Here is a 20,838-nt window from a genome sequence, read left to right as displayed (position 1 = left end):
ATATATATATATATATATATACACATAGGTGTGTCTTTTGGTGTACATAGGTCCTGACGAAGGGGCTGAGGCCCTGAAACGTTACGTAGACCGACCTTGTTATGTGGTTACAATAAACTTCGTTGGATGGTATCCTGTGAGTGCCGATCTTCTGTTTGGACGAATACATGTGTACATGTGATATGGCACCGGGATCAGCTGTGGACATTACAGTACAGTGTGGCTGAGTGCCGGCAGGCTTGGATCTATATATATATACATACACACATGTAATTGTCGGCTCCCCTACCCACCGCCGCTACACACACAAGGCATAGCAGAAGGACCCCCCGGACCACACATAGCAGCAGCCGCCAGCCATCAGATCCACTTCCTCCCCCGTCTCACCAGCAGCCAGCGGCGTCTGCTCTTCACTCTTCCCCCTCCCGGGTCACGCCCAGGGCTTCCGTTGCTCAGCCCTCCCGCTGCCGCCACTGAGCCAGGCACAAAGCCAGCTCTGGAATCCCTGACGCCGTCTGACAGAAGCTCCTGTCACCTCTAGTCATCGCTACTCTAGTGAGTTAAGGCCCCTATCAACTAGACGATTCAAATGAACGACTGAACGATAACGATATCGTAATTGTTCAAAAATCGTTTGCAAAAATGTCTAAAACGACCAGCGATGCGCGTGCCCGCTGGTCGTTTAGACATCTATCATCGTGCAAACATGCTGGTCACCCTGGCGATAATGTCAGGTTGAGCATGTTTGCAGATTATGGATGAGCCTATACTGAACGACTGCTCGTTCAGTGCAGGCTCATCACAGACTGACAAACGACTGCACGATTACAATGTCGTAATCATGCAGTCGTTTTCATGTCTGCTAGTGGATAGGCCCATTTATAACTCACCAGGCTGCCTGTTATTGCATCAGCTGTCCTGGCAACCAAATTTATATAAATATTGAGATAACTGAAATGCGATAGCAAGCGTTATTTAAGTATGGAGATTTTTATTTTTATTAAATATCCCCCTTAGCTATATTTAGCATGAAACTGTCTCAAGTCAGCAGCCAAAATGTGTGGCCGGCCATGTAGGAGCATAGTCTATCACATAAAGTGTGACCTGTCATGTAGGGGCATAGTCTATCACATAAAGTGTGGCCTGCCATGTAGGAGCATAGTCTATCACATAAAGTGTGACACGTCATGTAGCATACTTACCTACCCTCTCGATTCGGCCGGGAGCCTCCCGAAAATTGGGTGCTGCTCCCGGCCCCCCAGAAAGGCAGGCAAGTCTCCCGGCCCCAGCGACTCACCTGCATTAACCCCGGCAGTGGGGGGCCGATGACGCGATTCGTGCTGAATCGCGTCATCGTAGCCCCGCCCCCTGCACACAATGCCATTAATCTCGGTATTGTGAAGAGGGGGCGGAGCCACGATGACGCGATCGTGCTGTCACGCCCCATGCCCCGCCCCCAAAGAAGTGTCATCCTCTGAACCATGCCCACTTTCCCCCGCAACACGCCCCTTTTTTGCAGCGATACTCCCCCGTGTGGTTGCCGGACAGCTCCCTCCCGGAAGGAGGGACCTCAGTGTCGGCAACCCTGCATGTAGGAGCATAGTCTATCACATAAAGTGTGGGCTGCCATGTAGGAGCATAGTCTATCACATAATGTGTAACCTGTCATGTAGGGGCATGGTCTATCACATAATGTGTGGCCTGCCATGTAGGAGCATATTCTCTCACATAATGTGTGGCCTGTCATGTAGGGGCATGGTCTCTAACATAATGTGTGGCCTGTCATGTAGGAGCATAGTCTATCACAAAGTGTGGGCTGCCATGTAGGAGCATGTTCTATCACATAATGTGTGACCTGTCATGTAGGAGCATGGTCTATCACATAATGTGTAGCCTGCCATGTAGGAGCATGGTCTATCACATAATGTGTGGCCTGTCATGTAGGAGCATAGTCTATCACATAATATGTGGCCTGCCATGTAGGGGCATGGTCTCTCACAAAATGTGTGGCCTGTCATGTAGGGGCATGGTCTCTCACATAATGTGTGGCCTGCCATGTAGGAGCATGGTCTATCACATAATGTGTGGCCTGCCATGTAGGGGCATGGTCTCTCACATAATGTGTGGCCTGCCATGTAGGAGCATGGTCTATCACATAATGTGTGGCCTGTCATGTAGGAGCATAGGGGGTCATTCAGACCCGGTCGTTAGCGCCGATGCGCTCGGACCGGGTCGATGGCCCCCCACAGAGCATGCGCACGACGGCGGGTCTCGATCCAAAGGGGGCGAGCTGTCGATGTTGATTGACAGCTCGCCCCGTTTGGAAGGCAGGCCGGGGGGGTGGCAGCCCAAACGGGGGCGTTCCCATGGGAACGTCTACCGTTTGGTGGCGGCCCCACTGACATCTCTAGTGATGTCAGTGGAGAGCTTCCGGCTCTGACAGAGCCAGAAGCTCTCCGGGGCTTACGACAAGGGAGACCCTACCCTAGGGTCTCGTCGTAAGCCCTGATGGTTGCGATGGTCTCTGACCATCGCGACCATCACCGGAGCGGTCGTTAGAGCTGTGGGTGTTAACCCACAGCCTAACGACCGCAACAGAGGCGGGCGGTCAGGATGCAAGTGGCCGCCCAGTTTCTGAGCCACCGCTTGCATCCTCCGACCGCCTCTGAATGAGGCCCATAATCTATCACATAATTTGTGGCCTGTCATGTAGGAGCATGGTCTATCTCATAATGTGTGGCCTGCAATGTAGGAGCATGGTCTATCACATAATGTGTGGCCTGCCATGTAGGAGCATGGTCTATCACATAATGTGTGGCCTGTCATGTAGGAGCATGGTCTATCACATAATGTGTGGCCTGCCATGTAGGAGCATGGTCTATCACATAATGTGTGGCCTGCCAAGTAGGAGCATAGTCTCTCACATAATGTGTGGCCTATCATGTAGGGGCATGGTCTCTCACATTATGTGTGACCTGTCATGTAGGAGCATAGTCTATCACATAATGTGTGGCCTGTTACGTAGGAGCATGGTCTATCACATAATGTGTGGCCTGTCACGTAGGAGCATGGTCTATCACATAATGTGTGGCCTGTCACGTAGGAGCATAGTCTATCACATAATGTGTGGCCTGTCATGTAGGAGCATGGTCTATCACATAATGTGTGGCCTGTCATGTAGGAGCATAGTCTATCACATAATGTGTGGCCTGCCATGTAGGAGCATGGTCTCTCACATAATGTGTGGCCTGTCATGTAGGAGCATAGTCTATCACTTAATGTGTGGCCTGCCATGTAGGAGCATAGTCTCTCACATAATGTGTGGCCTGCCAAGTAGGAGCATGGTCTATCACATAATGTGTGGCCTGTCACGTAGAAGCATGGTCTCTCACATAATGGGCCTCATTCAGACCCGGTCGCAAGCGCTGAGTGCTCTCAACCGGTCGATGTTTGCCCACTGGGCATGCGCAAGTCGGAGCCGGCTCCGGCTTGCGCATGCGCAAGACCCGGCTAGCGACGACCGCTCCGTCGCTCCGGGTCTCGCACCAAAGGGGGCGAGCTGTCGATGTTGATGGACAGCTCGCCCCGTTTGGAAGGCGGACTGGGGAGGTTTCAAAAACGGAGGTGTTCCTTAAGGAATGCCTACCGTTTTGTGGGCGGCCGCACTGACATCCATCAGAGCAGGAAGCTCCCTGGGGCTTGCGAGTGCCGAGACCCAACCTTAGGGTCTCGTCGCAAGCCCTGATGGTCGCGATGGTCCTGACCATCGCGACCATCACCCTGGTCGGTCGCTAAGCTGTGGGTGGTAACCCACAGCTTAGCTAACGACCAGGAGGCCGCACTTCAAGATGCAAGCGGCCGCCCTCAATCAGAGAGACCGCTTGCATCTAACGACCGGGTCTGAATGAGACCCAATGTGTGGTCTGCCATGAAAGGGCATGGTCTCTCACATAATGTGTTGCCTGCCATGAAAGGGCATGGTCTCTCACATAATGTGTGGCCTGCCATGAAAGGGTATGATGGTCTCTCACATAATGTGTGGCCTGCCATGTAGGAGCATGGTTGGCTGCAATAAACAGTGAATGATTTGGGTGGATTAAAGGAATGGCCTAGTTTGTCCCGTATTTTCTAATAGACATGATGGCAATACTACCAGAGGTGTTTCAGGTGCATATAATTGTCACCAGTGTAAGCTGTATATTACAACCGCCATTAGTCACAAAATTTAGGGTCCCACAGGAGTAGGCTCTTTGCGATCATACACATGCCCTGATTTACCTTGGACTGTTTGGAACTGTTTGGTGGTTTATTTGAATGAGAGCGCACTTGCGCAGATTGGCATACGCGTCCAGATAAAATGCCTGTCAGACCAACAGACATTTTATCTGGCAGCCTGCCAGCCGCAGATGTCCGCGGCATACACTGAGATTTCTCACACTGTATTAGCCCGACTTCTCTGCTCCGCCCCCCGGGGGGAGGAGACATTTCCCTGTTCCTCCCATAAATATCGCATCAGACAGGCATGCTGGACAATCCGGCATGCCCGACCGAGCAATATTTAACACTCGGTCACCCGCACACACGCTACAACTATCGGGGCGATCCGCTTTAGCTGGATCAGGGGCGGATCGTATAATAGAGGTATGGAAAGCACAAGCATGTGTAATGGATTATTTTATTCCATTACTTTCCGAATGAACAGTTTAAAGCAATGATGGGCAATAGGCAGATCTAGAGCCACTTGCAGCCCTCCAACGTTTACCTGAGCCCCCCTTGCTCTTTCCTTCTTTATGCCACCACATTGGTCCTTTATTCAGCTTTACACTCCATCCAAATGAATTGTCAGATGTCTATGTCACAGCTTGCAATAATTGCTTGTCTTGCAAAAATATGCCTGTTGATGTTATTACAGATTGGTGTCTATTTGTTTTATTAAATATATTGTTGTAGTTTTTTACTTTTGAAGGATAGCTACACTTGTGCCTCCTAAGTGTATCAGATTGCCTACCACTGATTTACAGGGAACAACGCTCAATAGGCTGTTAATCTTTTAATGATATTCCTATGATGAACAAATTCTGCTCCAAAGTATCTAAGGCTAGTTTCCGATGCTTCTACTGATGGCTAAATGAAAACATGAATCGATATCTTCCCTATCCAGCCAGATACAATTCATGTTTTGTTATCTACTAATGCATTAGACGGAAAATATCCAATATAGCAACATATTTTGCCCTTTCTCAGTTAATGCTTAAACTGTGAAAATATAAAGAAATTTTTTTACTATTTTCTTACTTATATCCTAGTTAAAAACAAATTGTATATATGTTTAGTATAAACTAGCCAGAGATACTCATGTTTTTAATCTCCAGTCTGTTGTTGACCCCGAGAGACTGACAAATGAAAATCACAAAACATATGTGCTCAACACTAATTATACAACACTGGATAAAGCAGGCTGTTTTACTGACAGTCAAAAGAACGGATGTTTGGAACACAACTCCATTTTATAAATACAGTCAATTACTTAAACCATTATACCAATTCCCCTATGTAATGTAAAATAATTCACAGTTCTAGTAACGGCTGAAATAACAAATATTCATGTAAACAACCATTATATGGTAAACACAGGTTAAATAAGTCATTTTATTATACCTGTCAAAGTCTGTTCAAATTCTATGCAACTACAATCAAAGAATGCTGCAGTATGTTTGCTTATTTTCAGAAATGTTTTGCTCTTATACTAAATTATTGTGGTTCCATGCCTGGAAGCAAACATATATGACAGTATTTTGTACATTACAAAGTTAAGTTTGTAATGTACATCCACAATGACTTCAACAGCTATTATGTATCATGTTTTACAGCTATCATTTGACATGTTTTTACCTTTTAAATGAACAACGTTCCTATTTTTTAAACATGTTATAATTGGGATGTAATCATTATGTCGACATTGTTACAACGGCGAAAGACAACCTGTTGACAGTGTCAGAATGTGGACGGCTGCAGGCAGGAGGGTTAGTGTAAAGCTGGGTACACACCTAAAGATTTTCTGTCCTGTCGAAGCTGGATTATTGGCTGAGACAAGATCAGTTTAAAATTGAATCGCAGCGACACCATCTTGCGACTGGCCGCAAGACGCCATTTTGCGAATGGCCGCCTAAGCTCCATTTTAGATAAACTCACTCTTTAGTACATGTGGCGATATTACTATTGCATCTGTGACCATCGCCATAAGTTACGGCGATTCACTAAAAGCCCATTTCATGACTTTACGTAGTTTGGGTGCTCTGGATAAAGTGTATATTATTATAATTCCCCTAAAGGATATATTGCATTAGCTAAACAGAGCAAATGGCCACGTGACAACTAGCCTGTGTAGACAAGCTTCCTGGATATAACGTCTGCTCTCACTCCAGGTGGCCCTGCTCGAATACACACCTTACATTAGCAGGCTTCCTGCATTAAAATACCTTCAAAGCCAAGAGTGCTATCTTAGGTTTTGGGTCTTGTAGCTGTGCTAATTTGCATTTACACAAGAGCCTGGGAGAACAAAGAACTTTACTTTTGAGCCTGGGAAGGGTGGGGGCTGCTGAGAGAAGGGGGGCGTGTGGAACTATAAGGCTCAGCATTCCACACTGCTAGGTGTTCACTTAGTTTAAGTGCACCATTTCTCATACACACATTAATATGCACAATTGCGCTGGTAACTAATCGCATATTAGCGAATGCATAAGATCCTATATGAAAACGCTGTTCATTAGCATCTGCTAAAAGTTAACTAGCGTCTTTATATCAAACCCAGCATACTCACACATTACATATCCACATACAAGGTTCCATAAGCTTTAAGGGATAAGATTTAAGTTCGTTCATTTAGTATAAATGCTGTGAAATAAAGATTATTTGGTAAATAAGGTTTTATACATGCTAAGTAAGCCGTGTTTGGTTTTGTACTGATGCGTACTCTTTCAACAGAATTCCGGTATTATCGGTGTGGAGATCGCATCATGCATTCTCAACTTATGGACCGCAGAGACTTCAAGCAACAAAATGTATATTATATGAACAACTGTTAGGATGTTGCATGGGGCGGGAAACCAGAGACCCTCAGTTGTTGGAGGCTGGGTTGTGTCTATTTGAATCAGCCTGTTAAATGCTCTGTAACAGATGCATTGAGGACCAATGGCATCAGCAACAAACTTCTCTATTGTGTTGTCTATTTCTGGGGGGTATAAATATGTGTGCTCCAACACTGGGTCTTAGTCTTCTTGCTGAATGCTGACGGATGAGGGGTTTCTTGCTGATGCCTAACATCTGGACCAGAGAGCGCTGCGTATGTATAATTGTACTTGGGTCTGTATAATCTCTTTGCACTTAGATTATATGAGGATCATAGCGTGCAACTGCTGTACTTTTACTTGAATAATACTTTGTGCTTTGGAACCACAGATTCTAGGTCTGAAGTCTTTATTTACTGTATGACTGCGTACGCAAAATAGCGTCATCCTTAGAGGTTTATAGGTAGGATATTAGAAGGTATAGGCAGGGGTATATAGAGGTTCAAATACAGATTCCTTAGTCGAACCGTCCAACTAGTTGATTGGTTAGTTGATTGGTTGGAATGAAAATCTGGTAACGTATGGGAGTAAATGATGATCAGCAATTTGCTCCTAAATGCCAGAAAACAGATGAAAATGGATGTTCAGACAAGTTTGTTAAATGTTTGAACTAAACAATTTGTTCAGACATCAGTTTTTGTCCATTTTCCGGCGTTTGGGAGCAAATTGCTGATTGTCATTTGCTTTCATAGCTTACCAGATTTTCATTCCAACCAATCAACTAGTTTGATGGTTGGACAGAAAATCTTTAGGTGTGTACCCAGCCTTAGCCTGCGTTTAGGAGAGGTAGGGATAGGTATTAAAGGGAGGGGTAGGAGCTAAGTTTAGGGATAGGGGAAAAGTACTTACCGTAATGCTGGAGGATCACAGTTCTGATCCGGAAGTGACGGTCCCGGGATCAGGGAGCTGCAGCTGTCAGGAGCATGTCACCAGGGACTATATGTCAACATTCTAACGTGTCAACATTTTATTAGTGGGTACGTGATCAATGTCAACACTATGACCATGTCGTAATTCTCATAGTGACCTGATGAATGTCGACATATAATACAGTGCCCGTTGTAATTGGATTCTCTGTCTTGGGTGTGTTTAATGAAAGGTGAGGAGGCATTTATGCTTGCCAGGTACACCTGCAGTTTAGCAATATGCCCGTGCCATTACTGACATAACTCACTCCGTCTGGAAGTCTTCTATAACAGGACGCATTACTGTCATTGAAGCAAATGTATTTACTTTATTCATAAGGTATTTTACTAGGAAAAAATCAATGAGTCATCTCTTGCTGTCAAGCATGTCCTGGAAACATCATATACCTATTGACCTAAATACAGATAAAAGCACTAAGCATAACAATTACAAACATGTTTACAGAGCCGAATGGCAGAATTGTTGAATGATCTAGGACAGGTGACAGATTTTGAGGACTCAGGTAGGATGTTACAGAACAGGAAGAAGGAGAAGACAGAATAAACGGAACATCCAGATTCCTTTGCATTTAAGAACCATTAGCAGGAAGTTAGGTTACTTGTCAGCAGGGATGCCGAGATGGAGGGGGGAGCAGGTACAGAGTACTTGGGCCTCTGTAGGGGCCTGGGAGTGCAGTGACCCCTTTGACACCGCGATCGCACCACCCAGTACAACATTAGTATGTAGACAACAAGATAGATAATAAAAATATTTATTTTGTAACTGCAAATTTATCATTTAAAGAAGAACTCTAATCAAGCTAAACTTTCACCCATGTAGAAGTCCCCTTTCCCTCTTGTATTAATCTGGTGAGGTTTCTTACTCTGGGACTCCAACATGGGGCAGTTTCAATTAAGCTCACTACACACCTTAACTCACAGAAGGCTGATGCTGCTCACAGTCTATGGAGGTGCAAGCAGATTCAGCCTACCGTAAATGGCAGATAAATGCGCTGCCGTCAACAGTTCATGTGTAATTGAATCTTCCCCCAACTCTTACCTCACAATGTTGGCTGTGCCCACCACAGGCTCTGCCATTGTCTGTGCAGGCTCTGCCATTGTCTGTGCAGGCTTTTGAGCAGTGGAGCCACTAAAGGTGCCTATCCACTAGAAGACAAACAAAAGACTGCATGATTACGACAATGTAATAGTGCAGTCGTTTGTCAGTCTGTGATGTGCCAACACTGAACGATATCGTCAGATAGACCAGCATGTTTGCACGATGGTAGATGTCTAAAAGACCAATTTTTGAAACAATCTGCAAACGTTTTTCAAACGATTATTGAACGATATCGATATCATTATTGTTCAATCGCTAATTTTAATTGTCTTGTGAATAGGTATCTTAACTTAGCTTCAAATAATTGTCAACCTGGGGATATTTTCTAGATATTACTTGATTGTACCCAGTGGCTTCACCCCCCCAGCACTTGCAACACACAGAATATGGCAGCAAAATGGTACAATTCCAACAGCTATCAGTGGGGATTGCACTGAAAGGGACATATTTATGAAGCGGCAGCTTTCACGTAACGCGTTTCGAGTTAATAAACTCTTTATCAAGGCATCGATAAAGAGTTTATATTCTGGAAAACATCATTTTTAAAGATACCGCTACATGCTTTCTACCACTATGGTAACTCGTGAGTATCGGTACGCATTATTATGAACGACCTATAAAGATAACTTTACAAGCTTCGTTACCTGTATATTAGTGTAAGTGAGGTATGCCACCTCTGCGAAATACACTAAATATCAACTATACTTCACAAGTCAGATATACTACTAATCTGTGGGAGCTTTAATTCTTGTCCTACTGAAAGATACCTTTATGGGAAAATCACCTCCCTTTACTCAGTGAGTTGGGGTACGCTTGAATTTATCTCGCATAGATGCATAAATTTAGTTGACAAAGAGACTATTTGATTCTATGTTTTTCTTCAGTTTTTACATTATCTTCATTTATTTATCGGTTTGCATAAACCCTTGGTGAATCCAACCCACATTGAGGACGTGCCAAACAGTATACATAATCCTTGTCTATATTGAAAAGATAAGTATAAGTATATATCTGATACATACATTCACTCCAAGGTGACTAGAATTTTAGCGCCCTGACTCACATCATATCTATTTTTTCACTTGTTTTTTCTTTGATCTTTGGGATGATCATTTTGATGTGAATAGGTGGCAGCAATTTTTCTTTGTATGGAGCATCCTAAACTTCTTATATATATCATTCAAATCAATTCCTGTAAAGTCTAATGTTCTACCAAAGTGAGATTTTAAATTTTCTGTGCATCAGTAAATAAATTTACTACCTGTAAATCTGTGAAAATGGTTGTACGAGCTTCTAGCTACAATATTACAACTGTGCTGCGACCTTTCAAACAATAAAAAAATATATAAAATAAAAAACACTAGACCACAGTGCTAGGTACCATGTTCTCCAAGCAGTTTTCCATTACCGCAGTCAATACCAGAGTGGTGATAAGCGTTTATGATATACAGTACAGCAGCTGTGTGGAGCACATACAAGCACTGAGACCCATCTGCTGTATGACAATGCTGTGAGTGGAGTCTAGCTGTAGTTTTCCTTCCAGTCATTATCATAAATACATTAAACCTTTAAATGACCACTCAACTGGGCCAACATAGTTAGGAGGAAATACTACATCCGATAATGCAATTTAATCGGAGATGTTTTCAAACTAAACACCAAGTTGAATGAAGACTCCTGTCAGTGATCGCTCACATATAAGCTACAGTCCCTTCTACCTTGCGGTAAAAAAAATCTTTAAATTGGGGTAACAATTAGGTTGTGTGTCACTACAAAGTAATAACAAGCCCGTCTCTCATCCATTATAGCTGATAGCATGTGTTTATTTTGCAATATCCAGATGGCCCCACTACTGCTAAACAAAAACAAGTGCAGCACTTTGTAGCTAGGTTATATAATAGGTGTTAATGTAGCGCTTAACACGCTGCCATTCCCTCTACAGTGACTGACACAGTGCACAGATTCCCCCTTACAAGACATAATTATTATAAGCGTAAATTTCCATGATCAAATAAGTGTAAACTTTAATTAAGTTGTATGTGGTGGCGTAAAACAGACAGAGGGGTAGATGTACTAAGTCGTGGATAAAGATAAAGTGGAAAGAGATAAAGTACCAACCAATCAGCTCCTGTCATTTTATAAGCTGTGTTTGAAAAATGATAGTTAGGAGCTGATTGGTTGGTACTTCATCTCTCTCCACGGCTTAGTACATCTACCCCACAATCTAAACATGACTCTTATAAACGGCTAAGTACATCAAGCGCAATGGAATATGTTGCCGCTATTTAAGTAAATGTTAATAAATAAGTACATGGAGATGCCACAGATGGTGTAATGGTTAGCATTACTGCCTGACAGCACTAAGGTCATGGGTTCGATACCCACCACCCTGTGTGGAGTTTGTATATTCTCCTTGTGCTTGTGTGGGTTTCCTCCGGGTACTCCAGTTTCCACCCACACTCCAAAAATATACTGGTAGGCTAATTGGCTCCCACAAATAAAATAACCCTATGTGTATGTGTGTGTATGTGGTAGGGAATATAGATTGTAAGCTCCACTGGGGCAGGGGCTGATGTGAATGGCCAAATGTTCTCTGCAAAGCGCTGCAGAATATGTGTGCGCTATATAATAACTGGTAATAAATAAATGGAGGGAACCAATCAGGTTTATACAAATCCCGTTTGAAATTAATTTATTCTGCAGTCTAAATTTATTCTGCAGTCTATAAGTAACAGGAGTTCCTCTGTCAGAGACACATTGACCATGTAAATTCATAACATTATTATTATTATTATATATATTTTTTTATCATTGAGTTAATGATAATGTTACGCCCCACATGTCACAGTCTGAGCCTGTAATAATGCAGGAGACGAAGAGAATCCCAGATTCCCCACAGCCTTGTTTACACATATCTCTTTCTCTGTTATTCCATGAATGTGCGTCTGTCATACAACATTTACCTCTCTCTCCATGTCTCCATTATACTGTACAGCACCACCAGTGCATGCCCTCCCCCCCAGAGCCCAGGAGAAGGGCACACTCACAACAACATCTGCCTGGGACTGGGAGGACCATCATCTGCTCCACTCCACAGCCCTCTATCAATAATTCAGGGGGAGTAGAGAAGGGGGCAGCTGATCCAGGACAGCCCCAAGACACAGGGGCATCTCATGCAGGCAGTATTAGAGAGAACAAGGCAGAGCCCTCATAAGCCTTGCCATGAAACATGAGCTGGTAGTGTCTGTTAAACAGGATTACATGTAAGACCCAGATCATTGCAGACAGGCATGCACTAATGTCATATATATATATATATATATATATATATATATATATATATATATGTATATATATATATATATATATATATATATATAAAATAAATCATTAATAATAAAATTAGCACAGGAGACAGCTACAAAATGTGCACTTGCCCATGTATCCCTCCCTTTTGCAAGAATATCTGTCCCTAGCAATCCTTTTCATCCCATACAGTTTGGACTGTGAGCGCACAGTCTGGGTTTCAGATTATTACTGCCCAGCCTCATATAAATATAGCACTTACTCTGTGATGGTGATCATTGCTGGTGCAGGATGCGCAGGGGGATTTAAATCCCATGCTTTGAAATCAGCATGGTCCACTATTCCATGTCACACTGTATCGAGAAATAACAAGATCACACAAATCCCTTTTCTTGTTTTCCACACCCCCGGAGCTGGAGGAGGTGCCAGATCATTGCTCAGCTCTTAAAGGGCCAGCACGTTGTGAGACACACTGCTATCTATCACCAGCCGCATCATCCTGTAATCTGGGAGACTGGTTTATATGAGTGCTTGAGAGTGGTCTGCTCCGAATGAGGTCAAATAATTATTGCTTTAGTAGGATCTATGACTCAGAAGTGGATTTCTTTTTCTTTAAGTGTATCATTAAAAGCAATCTCTTAAAAGCGATGTCTCTAGTCTTAGGGGTCAATCCAATTAACCACGATGTCAACGCGGCAACAGCGTCACTTTACGGCTGTCTGGCGAAGGCCTGAATTCGCACAAAACTGCGCAAATTTGTGCAAATTCGGGAGGGGTGCGAGATGCGCTGCCGTTGGCGGTGTTTGAACGCCGTTGCAACGGCAACTTGCACCTGAATCACACCCCTTGCAGCTAATTGGATTGACCCCTTAATGTATAAACCGTATCTCCCAACATGCACAGCTTCCAACTCTCATCCAGTTTCCCAGGGTTTAATGATAACCAAAGTAATCTTTTCTTTTTTGCATAGTAAATACAATTCTTACCATCTGTTCCGCATCTAGTATATAACACAGTAACACTGCTGGGGCAGATTATGAGGAGGTGGACTGTGTGCAGCATCTATGCAGGCCCCTTCCACTCTCCACGACGCAGTTGTGAGTAGACACTGGCACCGCACACCATATACCCTTTATAGATACGCCACTGGCACAGTGATGGGCCACAGGTGATCCTGGGGCCGCATGTGGCTCTCCAAGCCCTCACTTTTAGCCCTCAGTTTCCTCCTTCATTTGTTTTCAGATCTGTTTGAAATAAGTTATAATGCTTGTTTTAAAGGCCAAGTGATATGTTATTACAGAGGGTTACCGCTTTCATTGATCACATTTATTAATTTCACTTGATACCGAGATTAACAGTAATATGCGGCAATTTTAAGGTTATAGGGCCACTCAATGTGGCCCCCAAAGGGCATCAGTTTGCATATCCCTGATTTAACACACAAGTACATTGTACATTGTAACCAAATTCAGTAAACAAGGCATGGTGGTCTTGTAGTGCTTCAAAAGTTACTAATATACTATCAAAAGGGGGTTGTCTGGCTCAGCAGCAGTGTTTCTGGAAATAATTTGAAAATATACAATACCTGTACTTTGCAAAAGTTTTAGGCAGATGTGGAAGAAATGCTGCAAAGTACGAATACTTTCAAAAATAGAAGTGTTAATAATTTATTTATATCAATTAACAAAATGCAAAGTGAATGAACAGAAAAGAAATCTAAATCAAATCAATATTTGGTGTGACCACCCTTTGCCTTCAAAACAGCATCAATTCTTCTAGGTACACTTGCACACAGTTTTTGAACCAAATTGGCAAGGAAATTGTTCAAAACATCTTGGAGAACTAACCACAGATCTTCTCTGGATGTAGGCTTGCTCAAATCCTTCTCTTCACGTAATCCCAGACAAACTCGATGATGTTGAGATCAGGGCTCTGTGGGAGCCATATCATTACTTCCAGGACTCCTTGTTCTTCTTTATGCTGAAGATAGTTTTTAATGACATTGGCTGTATGTTTGTGGTCATTGTCCTGTTTCAGAATAAATTTGGAGCCAATCAGACACCTCCCTGATGGTATTCCATGATGGATAAGTACCTGCCTGTATTTCTCAGCATTGAGGACCTCATTAATCCTGACCAAATACCCACCTCAGTTTGCTGAAATGCAGTCACAAACGTGCAAGGAACCTCCACCATGCTTCACTATTGCCTGCAGACACCCATTATTGTACCGCTCTCCAGCCCTTCAGCGGACAAACTGCCTTCTGTTACAGCCAAATATTTCAAAGTTTGACTCATCAGTCCAGAGCACCTGCTGCAATTTTTCTGCATCCCAGTTCCTATGTTTTCATGCATAGTTGAGGCGCTTGGCCTTTTTTCCACGTCTAAGGTATGACTTTTCGGCTGCAATTCTTCCATGAAAAGCATTTCAGGGAGATTGTGAAAGCCAGATCTATGAGCTCCGCAGCGGTAAAGTGGACGCTTACTGCTACATCTATGATGTGGGAGATTCCACTGGAGAAATGTGAAAGAGAGCCCCAGCTGTTGTTATGGTGGGAAGGTCTCATTAAGGTAGGTCGGGATAGGTAAGAGCAAGGAGAAAAGAACACATTTTATCTGGGGGAACCTTTAAAATCCAACTAAACCAGGTGGATGTGAAACATTTATCTGCAGCAGAGAGGTATATTTCATTACCATACAAAAAGCTGGTTTATTAAACCATTCCTCAACCATAGGGGGAGAACGTGAACACCAATGCACAGGCATGGTTGGGTATGATATGTCACAGTCATAATGTCAACATTGACCATGTCAACATTCATCTCAAAATGTTAGAATGTGACTTACCTGCTCCCAAAGGCTGCAGCGGCTTCAGGATCCCGGTGGTCATGTGACTGTGACTTCTGGGTGTTCGGGTATTTCTCCCCTAACCCTAATCATTACCTGTAACCTTAACCCTTCCTCTAGTGCTTAACCCTAACTACCCCCACCTCCACCCCACAGCCTAACCCTAACCCAGGAGAAAACGCAGGATTTGTAAGGGGGGTTTCCAGATATAGATCAGCTCCCACGTGACAGCACTACCCTCCCTATATATATATATATATATATATATATATAAGAATCCAGAGGTGCGGCACTCTCGTAAGAAATATTACCACTCATGTGTTCTGTAAATCATGTGTTCTATAATCACATGAGTGGTAATATTTCTTACGAGAGTGCCGCACCTCTGGATTCTTATGTTATATATGTGAGGGCACCTCGGCCAGTTGACTGTGTTGTTTGGAGTGCCGGACCTGGCGTATTCTATATATATATATATATATATATATATATAAAGTCCAGTATTTGTCCACACTCACGTCTGAAAATCCAATTGCTGGGGTAGCCACCCAAAAGGGATCACCTGTATCCCTGCATACAAAAAATGAACAAAGGGGGTGCACTCACCAGTCTTCTAAAATTAGTTTTTATTTCATCTTTTTAAAAAAAATTTTTACAGCATCATGGTAAAGCTCCAACGTTTCGGTCCTAGCCATGGACCTTTGTCAAGGTACCTTGACAAAGGTCCATGGCTAGGACTGAAACGTCGGAGCTTTACTATGATGCTGTAAAAATTTTTTTTAAAAAGATGAAATAAAAACTCATTTTAGAAGACTGGTGAGTGCACCCCCTTTGTTCATTTTTATATATATATATATATATATATATATATATACACACACACATATATATATATATATATGTATATATACATGCACACAGTATATATATATATTATATAGATATATCTATACATGCATACACGCATATACTGTGTGTATCTAAACAGTATATATTTGCCATATACATTCAATATATCCCAATAGAACATAGTATACAACCTGTAATATAAATATACCCCACCGCAGAAAATATTACCGCACAAACCCTGATACAGTACTACAACCCACCTAACCCACCCAAAAATATTATTTATTAAACCTCCACAATACATTACTACATCCCCCCCAACCTACCTCCCTTACCAAATAATAGGATTACAACCCCCTCCCCCTGATAATTGGCACCTCCTAACCTCTCCCATAGCATGATTACATTGCCATCCTTTGGTACTTACCTGTGATTGCAGCACTGTAGTAAGCTCTGTCTGTCTGTCTTCCCTCACACACTGGAAGCTGCCTGCAAGGGAGAAGTACAATCCTTGCAGAGTAGAAAGGGGCAGGGACTCGTGGTGGGAACTGGATGGGGGCAGGGAGATGACACTTTGCTGGGGAGGACAAACCAGGCAGAGCAGGAGGGGCATGGACTCGTGGTGGGGACTGGAAGGGGGCAGGGAGATGACACTGTTTGCTGGGGAGGACATACCAGGAAGAGCAGGAGGGAGCGGGGACTCGTGGGGACTGGAAGGGGGCAGGGAGATGACACTGTTTGCTGGGGAGGACATACCAGGAAGAGCAGGAGGTGGCGGGGACTCGTGGGGACTGGAAGGGGGGAGGGAGATGACACTGTTTGCTGGGGAGGACACACCAGGCAGAGCAGGAGGGGCGGGGACTTACTCGGGGAGGGATGGGGAGAGGAGACTTCCATCCTCCTAGTCTGCAGACACCTGACACAGGGTGAGAAGCTAAGTATGTGGACATTGGACAGGTCGGGCAGAGAAGCTCTACTTTTCTCTATTATGAGAAGGGGGGGTCCAAACTCCGCAGCTGCTGCTAGTCAGTAGTCACAGTGACTGACACTGATGGGGGCCCGCAGCTGATCCTAACTCAAAACTGCTTTGTACTCTCAGGCCGGATCATCTGCACTCTGCGGGCTCCCTCTGAAGCCACTGCAGAGCTCAGTGCAGTTGAGTATTTAATGCTGCTGAGTGCCTACAGTTCCCCTCAAACTAGAGGGAGCTCTGATCTGGGCAGAGCTCTCTGACTGAGTGATCCGATCGTGGCTGCAGCATCACTGTAGAGATGGAGACAGAGCTATCTCAGTCTCAAAAGAAAAGCCTCAGCCCATCAGGGGGGGTTTCTGGGTACTCAGAAACCCCCCTGCGTGAGCTACTGCTAACCTCCTCCCGGGGCCTAAGGTTGGGTATGCACTTACCTGACTAAGCGGTCGAGTGGCCATCGCACCAACTGAGTGGCAGCATTTTTCATGTGTTTGAGGGGAGACTTCTTATAAAGAGACACAGGTATTTCATAATAGGAGTGCAACCAAAATGTAAGGCCTCTGGGGACAGGAGAAACCATGAACAAGAACAAACATACATCAAGAAAGGTACATTTCTCCCAACCATTATGACTATATTTAAGATGTAGTGTAACACAATCACTGGAGGATCAAATGCACCCCATTTAAAGAGGGTTGGGGGTAAATTTATTAAGAATCGTGTTTGGGCGAGATTAAACTCGATTAGGTTCCCACAGACACGCATGAGTTTTCCCAGACCAATGCGCAATTTACCAAGAAGTGAGTTTTGCAAAATCGTGTTTTTCGATGGTGAATGCAAACGTGTATTGTCGTGTGAGTTTTAGGCAAAACACGCGAGAGAATGGATGTGTTCATAAAACATGTGTGAGAATGGATGTGTTTATAAAACACGTGTGAGAATGGATGTGTTTATAAAACACGTGTGAGAATGGATGTGATTATATAAAACTCACAGGAGAATAGTTGTGTTTAGAAAACACACAGGAGAATGGTTGTGTTTAGAAAACACACAGGAGAATGAATGCCTCATCCTAGAAACATGTTCTGATTGAAGCATTCAAATCATGTACACACTGCTTAAGCATATAACAAACACCACAAACAGCCCAAACTTTGAGGGTTTTGTTGGTTGGAGGTTGCAGAGTGATCAGTGTGTTTGGTGGTGTAGGAGAGTTTTTGGCTACGGCAATAGATTGCTGGTTGGTATGTGGATATTGTTTTGTGCTTATTTATAGTCTTGTCATATATCTGTTTGTCTAATTTTTCTGTCTTTCTTGATTGTGTTTTTTTCTTTTGTCCTGTCAGTGTGTTTTGTGTGTGTGGGTAGTAGGAGAGGAGTTTTTTTTTGGTTAGTATATTTTTTTCTGTGTGTTTTGCATTTGCATAGGGAGGTGGAAAGGTATATGGACCTTATTCAGAGGCAGCCATACGGTCTACGACCGCCTCGATGTTTTGCCAGTGCGCATGCGCACGAGGGAGCCGGCTCCCTCGTGCGCATGCGTGAGTCCTGCTACGACTGACAGCGCTGGTCGTAGCGGGTCTCTTTCCAAAGGGGGCGAGCTGTCGATGTTGATTGACAGCTCGCCCCGTTTGGAAGGCGGGCCGGGGTGATGGAAGCCCAAACGGAGGCGTTCCCATGGGAATGCCTGCCGTTTGGGGGAGGCCCCACTGACATCACTAGTGATGTCAGTGGAGAGCTTCCAGCTCTGACAGAGCCAGAAGCTCTCCGGGGCTTATGACAAGTGAGACCCTACCCTAGGGTCTCGTCGTAAGCTACGATGGTCGCGATGGTCAATGACCATCGCGACCATCACCCGAGCGGTCGTTAGAGCTGTGGGTGTTAACCCACAGCCTAACGACTGCAACAGAGGTGGGCGGTCAGGATGCAAGCGGCCGCCCAGTTTCTGAGCGACCGCTTGCATCCTCCGACCGCCTCTGAATGAGGCCCTATGTCCAGGGCAGAGGAGAGGCAGGGACAGAATGAGGTGCAGGTGGTTGCATCTCAAGAGGTCCTATAGGGCAGTATAGGCAACAGTGATGAGCTGTCCAGACAGAAAGGCAAAACCAAGATGGGGCGCAATGTGAATTTTTCTGTGGAGTAGAACATGGTCCTTGTGCAGGAGGTCATGAAATCCCAGCCACATGCAATGAATACCAATGGTAGTATATATTGCCATTTTTGCTTCACACAAATAAATGCAGCTGATTTAGCACCTTTAAAAACCATCATTATTGTTTTCCCACTAATTGCAACTTGAAACATCTGGGAACACATGCAAACACATCCAAACTCATGCAATCACTCACCTCAGGAGATCGTCTATTTGAAAAGTCTATTTTGTTGAGAGTTTGGTCATTTCTCATGCGAGTTTCAAAACTCGATTCTTGGTAAATTTATGAGTTTTATGGTTTCCCATGGAAAGTACTTGCGAGTTTGGCCAATGGTGTATTCGGTCGTGTTTTGTAAACTCATGCGTGTTTTGATGTCTGTTTCATGCGAGTTCACATGTGTTTGCCCTTAGTAAATTTGTGAATCGGAAAAACAGGCTAAACTCGCGTAAGATTGCAAACTCGCCCAAACATGATTCTTAGTAAATTTACCCATAAGAGTCTGTGATGACTGATGTTAGTTGGCATGAAAAAAATTTCTCTGGATTGAAGCCAACAGAAAAGCAAAAAAAGTTGGTGGGTAGAGTAATGTACCTACTAGAAGGAGTGACAAAAACTGCAAAAGGCATACAAATAAATAGAGTAGTAGTCATTGCCAAAGGTAGAAAGAGGGCATCAGGTGTCATCTGGCATTGGTGAGGGTGGATCATCTCTGAGCTAGTGATCTCTGCATGAAGGACCAGGAGGAGGGTCAGGTTGGAGAGTAAAATCTTACCAGTCAGGCAAATCTATCTGATCAAGGCCCAGCTTAGTGCAGTAGGAGTAGAGGTCAGAAGGAAATAGAAGGGTGACAGGCCCCTATAAGTCACATGAAGATTGATTCCCCCTTTTGCAAAGTTCCTCTGTCAAGGGTTTGAGTATCTTGTACTGATAAAGTGTGCGCCAGGAGAGATCTTAGAAGATTTGCAATTTTCTTCCAGTAAATTCCACACCATCCAAATTATAAACTCTCTTGAGGAGCTCTTCCTTCTGTAAGAAGGAATGTAATCCCATGGATAACATTTTGAGGCTGGACTCCTGCCAATCCCTGCTGTCTAAAGGCTCTGTGGGCACAGTCTAATTCAATGACACCATTGGAATCTAGCTCCAGAATTCCTCCAAAAATGATGTTGAGAGCCTCAAGGAGAACCAGCATATAAACATCCTTGGGTAGACCCTGCAGTCTAATATTGTTGGGGCGATCTTTGTTGGCTAAGTCATCTATTTTTAACTGCATTGCTTTCATGGCTACAAACTGCTGAGACACTGTAACTTGTGGTTGCGGAAGGAGGCCGTCAGAAACTTAGGCTTAAAAGTCGCCTCTAAGATGGCAATCCTAAGCCCAAGTCATGTAATCGTTAGTTTGCCCTGTTCCGCTTGTCCACATATCTGTTTTTTTTTAACGTCCCTGTACAGGCTGGGAATTGCTTTTCTAGTGAATTAGAATCTAGATGGGATTTGTAAGTAGGGATACAGGACCTCAATTAACTGTCTAAAACCCATTGCATTAATGGCTGATATTGGAT

At 43.9% G+C, this 20,838-nt stretch overlaps 1 protein-coding gene across 1 annotated transcript in view; it reads right to left on the bottom strand.

Moving 5' to 3' along the window:
• The window catches only part of SH2B2 (SH2B adaptor protein 2), a 163,783-nt gene extending 150,977 nt beyond the window's left edge, over positions 1 to 12,806 (bottom strand). The window contains exon 1 of the mRNA XM_088454703.1: positions 12,721 to 12,806. The gene's annotated coding sequence lies outside the window, so the exon portion shown is untranslated. The remainder of the gene's footprint in view (positions 1 to 12,720) is intronic.
• Positions 12,807 to 20,838: the final 8,032 nt, after the last annotated feature.

The sequence above is a fragment of the Taudactylus pleione genome, unplaced genomic scaffold (genome assembly GCF_031769625.1).
Source record: "Taudactylus pleione unplaced genomic scaffold, aTauple2 ptg000040l, whole genome shotgun sequence".
Classification (NCBI taxonomy): domain Eukaryota; kingdom Metazoa; phylum Chordata; class Amphibia; order Anura; family Myobatrachidae; genus Taudactylus; species Taudactylus pleione.
Note: the sequence above shows the minus strand (reverse complement) of the source record. Positions and strands in the feature narration are given on the sequence as shown.